The sequence below is a fragment of the Emydura macquarii genome, unplaced genomic scaffold, assembly GCF_026122565.2.
Source record: "Emydura macquarii macquarii isolate MOO-44397 ecotype Brisbane River unplaced genomic scaffold, CSIRO-AGI_Emac_v2 contig_1146, whole genome shotgun sequence".
Taxonomy (NCBI): Eukaryota; Metazoa; Chordata; order Testudines; family Chelidae; genus Emydura; species Emydura macquarii.
This window is the reverse complement of record NW_027131283.1, coordinates 12790816-12799993: the sequence shown is the minus strand read 5'-3', so window position 1 is coordinate 12799993 and position 9178 is coordinate 12790816. Positions and strand designations below refer to the sequence as shown.

The window sequence follows — 9178 nt, the reverse complement described above, 5'->3', positions numbered from 1 at the left end:
GTGAGGGGTGGGGGAGTCCTAGGAGCAGAGTGAATGGGGGTGGGGTTGGGGTGAAGGGGGGTTGAGTTGTTGGGGGAGGTGGGAGTCAGTTGGGAAGCAAAAGGGCTTGATAAACTGAGGGTACTTTCCCCCCGGTGCCCTGACTGCTCATAACTGCCCTCGCCTCCCATTGGATAGACTAAATTCATGGTGGCTGTTCTGCTGTTCAAAGCCTTCCCTGCACTTGGCCGGAACTAGCTGGGTTACCTCTTGCTGTCCTTAGCTATAGTTTCCCATGGTAGCTATGGGCTGCTAGGCTAATGAATTCATTGACCAGTGCAACCCCGAGTACCTTGCCCAGACCTGAGAAACGAGAGCTCGGTGGAGCTAAAAGCTTGTCCTTCTCAGCCACAGAAGTCGATCCAGTAGAAGCTATTACCTCACCCACTTTGTCTGACCAATACAAGAAGGCTTGTTGTGAGCACAGGAGATGGAATTTTCCCAGGAGCTGTACTAAGACTGGAACTTCCTGCTGATTAAAGTGTGAGGGCCAGGACCGCTCCATGTATTCACAACTCAATGTAAAACCCACAACTTCAACGTAGCTTTCCTAGAATATTGTTTTCACAGCTCAAAAAACAGAGAGCCACATAATCAGATAAACCAGTTCAAGAATCCATAACCAAGAAAGCACTCTGACCTACAGCAGGAAGGGGGAGAGAGTATGTTTTAAAAATTTGTGAGGCACTCAAATATTATGGTGACATGCACTGTAAGAACCTGGATGGGTAGTTAAATAAATCACCAACTCTGGCTCTCTCATTCCTCTGTGTGATTGATAAGTAATTTAAATTGCCTTTTATATTGTGGAATCAAAGAATTAATCATAGAATTGATTATAGAATGCCTGGCCTGAAATTGATTATAGAGGGCCTGGCCTGAAACTGGGTAGCCTGAACTGTGATGGAAGCCCTCAGGTTAAATCATTGACAGGATGCCCCAAACTGAGACTGAGATAAAGATGCTAAAATCCCACAGGATGTCTCAGGACCACAATTTAAATGCAAACTCCTTTTGTGAACTCTAGCCTTTTTGAAGTCTGTGACCAGACATCTGTTCTGATAAGTATCGGGGGTATGTGCCCTCCCTGTCTTCCTGGCCTCATAGGAACTTACTCCATACAGATTAGCATTTTAACATGTATTGTGTAGCCACCCATCTTCGGGTGATAGCCAGGGTACCTGAAACACATTGTATAATCAAGTGGCTCTTTGGTCTTTCCTGTGAAAACATCTGGTGTACCCCATTGTACATATAATTGTCTTTCCTGAACTGTTAATCAAATTCCACTATACGATCAACATGTAAATGAACCTAAGCACCCCTATATAAGTCTTTTGTATCTGGTAGCCAGGTGAAGTACATTTGCCCAGCATCCAGACATGCTGTTTGACTTCCCAACTAAATGGGCACAGAGTCATGGTTATGGTGCCTCCAGTCTCAAATTAGGTATTTGCAACAATTGCCCACCAAAATTGGCCACAGGATCTTTGGGGTTACCCCAGGTTCTGAGTCAGTAGGCTGGAAAAGAAAGAAAACTATTGGATATCAGGGGCTGTAGTACATGTAACCCCACAAATGGGTCTGCCTATCCATACCTTCCTCCATAGAACCATGCAGCAGGACTACCACAGTGGCAACATGTATTTGGAATAAAATAGAAAATGCCACAATATGATCACCCACTTGCTATTAAAATTACAGTATGGTCTGTTGCAGAAATAGTGTACTCTAGAAAGAAAGTACCTTGGCCTTGGTTTTAATCCAGTTTCTTCTTGGCAGCAAGACATGGATGTGCAAAATACCCCTTGAGTTTTAATAATGCAGTAGCTGAGATGGAAAATATTTTAAAATAGAGTACAAATTAATTCAGTAGATCATGTTAGTTTGTAATGGACAAAGTTGTCTTCCTTATATTTCACAGGAGTTCTTCCCAGACTGATGTTTTTAGTATTATTCATATGTATGTTGCCATACATTAGCTATGACAAGGTTCCTGCGTATATATCTATGATAAGATGGTCTTGTGTGTAGTTACAGTAGACAAAATCAACACGGATAGCAAATGATGGAAGTGCTATTCAGTTTTATTGTACCTTGTAAAACAGGTGGATTTTATGATCTTGTTTGAAGGGGAAAGAAGATGCATGGCAAATATTGATTTGGAAAGTTGTTCCCTGTACTGTGGAAAACAAGCATTAAGTCTTGAATGGGTGAAGAGAAAAAGGAAAGAGTTAAGAGAGATGCCTGAGTGGGACAGACTGGGTGTAAGAAGAAATGAAGTCTGAAGGTGGTGTTGGAATTTGTGGAGCGAGTGCTTGCCTCTTCATTTTAGAGAAATAATTTTCTATTGAGCAATTACTTTTAATAGATCTTCGATATATACAGTTAGGTTTTTTGGTCTTTATCTTTTTAAAATAGTTATTTAAAGGGTTATTTTGCACATTGTGGTTTTCATTATATCAGTTTTTGGAAACCTTCAATATTAAGGGCAAAAATTTGAAATGGAAACTGCTAATTTTACGTCTTATTGATACAGTTACAAGTTACGTTGAGAATAAATGTCTGTCTTTATTACAAACCTTTAATCAAAAGACCTGGTGGACAACATGAAGGATGCAGTTTCAAATTTTGAAACAACATACTTGGGTCAATATCAGTTCTTGGGACATGATTGGTAGACACACTACAGTTTAAAATTCATATTATTGTATTTAATTTGATATAATAATTAAAATGACAACCATTGCCTAGTAGCTGGTTACAAGGATTTAAAAACGCCTACATATTTTAGTTTGAAGCCTTCATTGGGATTGTGAAACTGGAGCCAAACACTGTTTGGTGTGGAAACCAATATTTACTCAGAGAGACAAGGTAGGTGGGGTAATATCTTTTATTGAACCAACTTCCGTTGGTGAGAGAGAGAAGCTTTAGAGCTTCCAGAAGGGCTCTTCTTTTGTAAGCTCAAAAGCTTGTCTTTCTCACCAACAGAAATTGGTCCAGTAAGTTATTTACTTCACCCACCGTGTCTCTAATGACCTGGGACCAACACAGCTATAATAACACTGCATATAACATTTACTCAGATCACTTGTTTCAAACTTCATCTTAATTTTTACATAAGCAGTTAGCAGTATCAGAAAACAAATCCAGAATTCTGTTTTCATCTGGATGAGAGTAATATTTTGATATTGAAGCGTTATTGATTATCTGAAACTAAGGTCCCCAGTCCTGTAGATACTTGTATGTAAGTTGTCCTATTGAGTTTGATGAGATTGTTTATTCAGATTTTTGCCCTGTGCCCATCACCATAGTATCGGTATAATGGTATATGTGTGCACAAGTGTGTGCAGGACTGTGGGCAAATTGTGTAGAAAGAGTTGCTCTGTGAAGGTGGAAGGTGCTAGTAGTCATGCTAAAGTGCTACTTCTCTTCCCCCTCTGTGTACTTTCCAAAGAGGTTTTCAGAGCATTCCTAAATTTATTAATTTTTTTTAATTCTCTTGAAATGTCAGTATTACAGCATTGCATCTTAAACACAGGTCAGTAGTCTATATTTACATACAATTTTGCAGAATATAAGCAAATAAATAACCAATGCCCATATCATGTTGGTTTTATTTTTTTTATCAGAGTTCCCCTGTAGAGCTGTAGTGACCACGTTATTGCATTGTAGACAAGCAAACAGAGAAGTGCCATTGAACTGAGTGTAAGATCTTGGTTTGTTCGATCAATTAAATACACATTTTCTTCTTAATGAAGTTGCCCTTGAGGACCACAGTTTAGTGCTGCAGAGGCCATAGATTGGACACTCTTGCTCTAAGGAGTTTCGTACTTTAAAATATTTCTATGTTGCTGGCAATGGCGCTTAGATATTACTACAGTGAAGGGCAGCAATATAAAACTTTAAGATAGATAGCAACTTAAGGGTAAAAAACATTCCAGGGATGTTGTTGTTAGCCCCAAAGTAGATATTACAAACCCAGGAAGTACAGGTTATAATAACATATAAAAGAAATCCAAATAGAGGTGCACATTTAGCACACCCAGACAACCTTAACTCTTCCCTATAGTGATGGCATGCAATAACTATACAGTTATGATTAGTGCATAATACATTTGTAGTCCCAGATTAGTTTGATCTGATTTGTAAAGACAGGTTTGATTTGTTTTAATTTTTTTTCATGTCAGTACATGGTAGAGTTCAGGTTAAGTATATTAAGTAAACCTCCTGTGGTACAGGGACACCATCTTCCCAGAGGTTATCTTGGCTTCAATTTTATTGGGAACAAAGGAAAATGGCGGTGATTTTGAAAGAGGGTATCTTGACTGAGAATGTGTGGGGTCAAAGGCTCATTGAGAACAATAGGAGGTAACTGCCATTTTGAAATAGTTCTTCATGAAATTCCCTGTAGTACATCATTATTTATTGGTCTCTATTGAAGAAGAAATTCTTAAAAAATATCTCTGCTGAAAAAGAATTTCTTAAAGAAAAATAACATGGAGGAGGGGGCATGAGAATGATCATTAATCCTTAAAAAAACAAAACCTCTTACTGTAGTCTACTCATGAAATTTCAATGAATTTTAACTTGTATGACGTTTCAAGGGTATGTTATTCCATGGTTAAGATCATTCTGTATCTGAGATAGGGTGTCACATTTATTACAGATCTTTGTTTAATTAGGCTAACGGATTTATTTATCAATTCTTAAAATTTATTTTGGTACACTGAATAAGTGCTGCAATTTTGGAGGTTACACTCTATTCTTTGTATGTAACAAAGTGGTTGAATACCTGTGCTTCTAGTACAAAACTGAACTAATCCTCAATTATGCGACTCTGATTGGCACTCCCATAACCTGTCTTTAAAAAGGCCATACCAAAACCTCTAAGGGGCTCTAACAATCAGATGTACTTAAAGTATCAGAGGCCTCAGTTCAGTAAAATTACATAACTATGTGGTTAACTTTAAACACATGATTAGCCTCATATGCTTACTTGTAGGCTTAAGTACTTCGCTGAATCAGGCCCATTATGATGTCTGCTCAGCACATCAAAACACTCATATATACAGCTAAGATTTTTGTCATGGTTATTTTTACTAAAAATAACCGACAGGTCACGGGGAATACACAGAAATTCACGGAAGCTCGTGACCTGTCTGTGACTTTTACTAAAAATAATGGGGGGAGGAGCTAAGGGCATTATTGAAACGAGATGGGGGGGTGAGAGCCTTAGAACCGCTGGGTTCCTTCAGCACTGGGACTCAGAATTCCTCCTTGGTGGCTTGGGGCTCCAGGGTCCACCCCTGCTGGAGGCTGCGGGGTCCACCAGCTGAGGCTGGAGACTTTGGGGTCCCACATGACCTGTGGTGGGTTTGGCCTGCGGCGGGGGGCCCTGTGGCGTCTGGGAACTGCTGGTTGCAGCTCGGAGGTGTGGGCTCTCTGTGGCAGCTAAGAGCTGCCCCCCCACTGAGAGCTCTGGGACCCTCGCTGCCTGTGGTGGCTGAGAGTTCCAAGTTCCCTACAGCCCCCAAAAGATGATTGCTTTAGTCCCTCTGGCCCAGGTATGGGGCGGAAGCTGAAGAAGATTATTTCATAGAGGTCTATAGAAATCATGGAATCTGTGACTTCCGTGGCCTCCGTGACAGACTTGCAGCTTTACTCATGTACAAGTAACTTGTTAACTCAGACAGCCAAGAGCATTAAATAGTCATTTATAGGTAACACTAAGGTTTCTATCTTACAAGAGAACAAAACCAAAACCATACAGGTGGAACCCTGCATCCATATGGAGCCCCACTGATTTCTATACAAGTTTAGAGTCCACCTGCATAGCTTGTTACAGGATTGGCGTCTTTCTCAGCCAAAAGTAAGTCAAGGAAGCATCTCTGTATTGTCAATGCAACCTAATAATGAGATCTAAAAATGTTGCCAGCATACATTATCCTTTGAAATGATTATTTAAAGAGACCATTTTAGATAAGTTAGCAGTCAGCTTTACTCCTAGATCTCTATGTATATTGGCATGGAAGTGTTGGTATTGACTGTGATCTAGTCTTTTGGAACATCCACTGAATCAGACTTGGTCCAATTAAACTTATATTCAGGGATGTGATCTTATTTTTTGATGCAGTAAGTGGAGGTGAAGATATGCCTGAGTTCTTAAATATCATCAGTGTAAATCCAGGTTCATAAGGGTCATCAGCCATATGCATGTTTAATTTATAAGTTTCTCACTCATCTTTATGCTTTGTATGAAGAGTTTAGCTGTACTTAATTCATATTCTCATGCTTCTGAAATCCTGGAATTTTGTCTAAGAAGTTTTGATTATCTGACTTGTGTTTCAGAAATCAGTGTGCTTTCTTTAAAATAAAAGAAAAAAAGAAGTTGAACATCCAAAGAGCAAATGATAGGGTACTAATGTTTTGTTTTTAAATTTTATTCCACTGAGTTATAAACTTTGCATAACACTCTTAATAATGACATCAATAATAAGGAATATAACAGCTTTTAGAAGTTATAGGTACCCTTGGTACACAATTAAAAAGTATAAGCAACTTGAAAAAATACTCCTGTGGTACAGACAATGTTGAAATTGCCAACAAGACTTACAGTTGCTTATGAAAATACAGTTCAGAATTTCTTTTTTTAAATAAGTACAAATAATATGATAGTCAAGTCCAGAGTAAAACTACAATTATGTACAAAACAATGGCAGCAATCAGTACATAAAACAAAATAAAAACACAACGATAATAGCTCACAGCAGGAACAGGTATTTCCATTCTAACAATAGAGATGAAAAATATTTATTGTAAATATGAATATTAAATGCTATCTTGCTTATAGCAACCAAAACAATCCCTTGTGAAGTTTACATTTGTTAGCATTTTAGTTATTGGTGTACCAGGGAAAAAGTGTGCAAACATGCAAAAAATCATATGTTCATAATGGGCTTTAGCACAACAAACAAAGCCGATGTTGTCTGTCCTTTTAGTTCTCCAGCCAATGTTTCAGTATGTTTCTTCAGGACTTTCGACTGTACCTGAGGAACAGAGCAAATCAGTGCTAGGTGTTATATACCACTTTTTATTGAGTATGGAGATATATTTAAATATATTTAAAGTGAGTCAGACGTTAAAGGTGAGTTCACTGCCATCTGCTGTATTTATATGAAATACTTTTATTTAAATATTATGCAAGTTAAGGGACAATTCAATTCAACTTTGCTTTTGTTTTTGTTTGGCTTATAGTATTAATTTAGGTCCTTAATATTTAGCAGTGGTAATCTAAACTAATTGTATTTAATATAGCATTTTGTATAAGCATAGCATGTTCTTTATGTTCTTCTCAGGGTTACAAGAATTGATGGAGTTCCTGTGTTAAACTTTAACTGAATGTTTTAACAGTTTGAAATCACTGAAACACCATAGTAAAAGAAAATGTCTCCTATTCTTTTAGGTGGTTATGATAACCAATACACAAATGTTTTATAAATTTCATAATATTGTGTAAATCAGGGCTTGAAAAAGTCCACTCACTCATTCACCTGTGCAAAATAAAAAGCATTCTTTAGCAAGTTGGTGAGCCTAAGGTATCTTTTAAAAAAATTAAAGGTTTTACCTTTTATTGTTTTAAGGTGTAGTGTTTATCTTTCTCAGGCTACAGACAGCTTGTGTATGGCAGCTGCTGCATCTGCCTTTGCAATTTACAAGACACTGGTTAGTTTGTTAGAACAAATCATGTCATTTAGATACTGGGTTTTGAGAAGATAGCAAACAGAGGTAGGTATTGGAGGTATTCATTGGGAAAGAGAACTCAAATAATTGAGGCTGAGGAAGGAATAGAGTAGCTTCCATTGTTGCTTTTTTGTGGCAACCTAGCCCTGGGGACTCTGGAGGAGTTTTATCTCTTCCAGCAATTAGAGGAAGGTGACACTTTCAAATTTATCAGGTAACTATTAGCCGGAGGCTGATCCAAAGATGGAGCCTCCAAGCAGACCGGGTATGCTAAAAATACCAGCATCTTTGGATGCTTCTCATGAGCAGATTGTCCCAGGGTCTTGTTTAGAGGAGCCTGACCACCCTCATCTCTTTTATCTGCCTTTGGCAAGAAAGTGTAGGCCTCAGATTAGTAGGAGGCCTATTTTTTCACGTTCTGATACAAGTTGACTTTATCCTGCACTTGTGTACGTCTCCAAGTTGAGCTCATACTAATAATTTTATTGTTTCTGAAGTATAGTAGTTACTTTGAAGAACAAAGTAAGTTAACCAGTACTCCTCCCTTCAAAAAAATCCCAGCCATAACAAAATGTGTGACACAAACAAAAATGTAAAGATGTGGGGGCTATACAATTTATATTGCCTTTTGTTATGTGAGCCTTGCATAGCATTGAAATAGAAGTCACAGGACAGTTCCACTATTGTAATGTGCGGTGGCATGGGGAATGGAAGGATTCATTCCCTGGAGGAACTCAGTAGCTCACAACATTGCTGCTTGATCTGCATAATGGGGTCAGGATTTGGGCCTTAGGCAATTCATATTTCTTTTCAGAGTTTAAGACCAGAAGATAGCACCAGATCATATAGGCTGACCTTCTGTACATCACAGGCCACTATACAGCACCCAACAACCAAAATTAGATCAAAGTATTATAGGCTCCTGAGGACTGAACTATTATGTAACACAGGCAAAGAACAAAAGGGACTGAGATGCACCAATAGCGGAGGCTCTCGCACAGGCAGGGAGTTAATTTAATTAGATACAACCAGATGATCCTAGAAAGTGACCAATGCCCCATGCTGTAGAGGAAGACAAAAATTCCCAACATCCTGTCAATCTGACCTGTGGGAAAATTCCTTTCTGACCTGAATATGTGAGTAAGATCCACCAGCAAAGCACCTGAGAGAGAGACTTCTCAGTACCACCTCAGAGCACTAGCCCACTCCATCGAGTGTCTCTTCTCCACCCCATGGCCATCTCTGATTCTTCAGAAGATGGAGACCACAAAAAACGCAGAATATGTCAACAGTGGGGAGGAGGGGAATAATTCCCTTCCTTGTCTCTACAGGTAATCAGCTGAAGCATGAGACTTTAGGAACATAAAACAGGCTAGGGCTTCTGATTTGTAGTTTT

General features: G+C 38.7%; 1 protein-coding gene across 1 annotated transcript in view; it reads left to right on the top strand.

The window, feature by feature from the left end:
- GOPC (golgi associated PDZ and coiled-coil motif containing) overlaps nt 1–9178 on the top strand; it is a 44216-nt gene that overhangs the window by 330 nt on the left and 34708 nt on the right. The window lies entirely within an intron of this gene.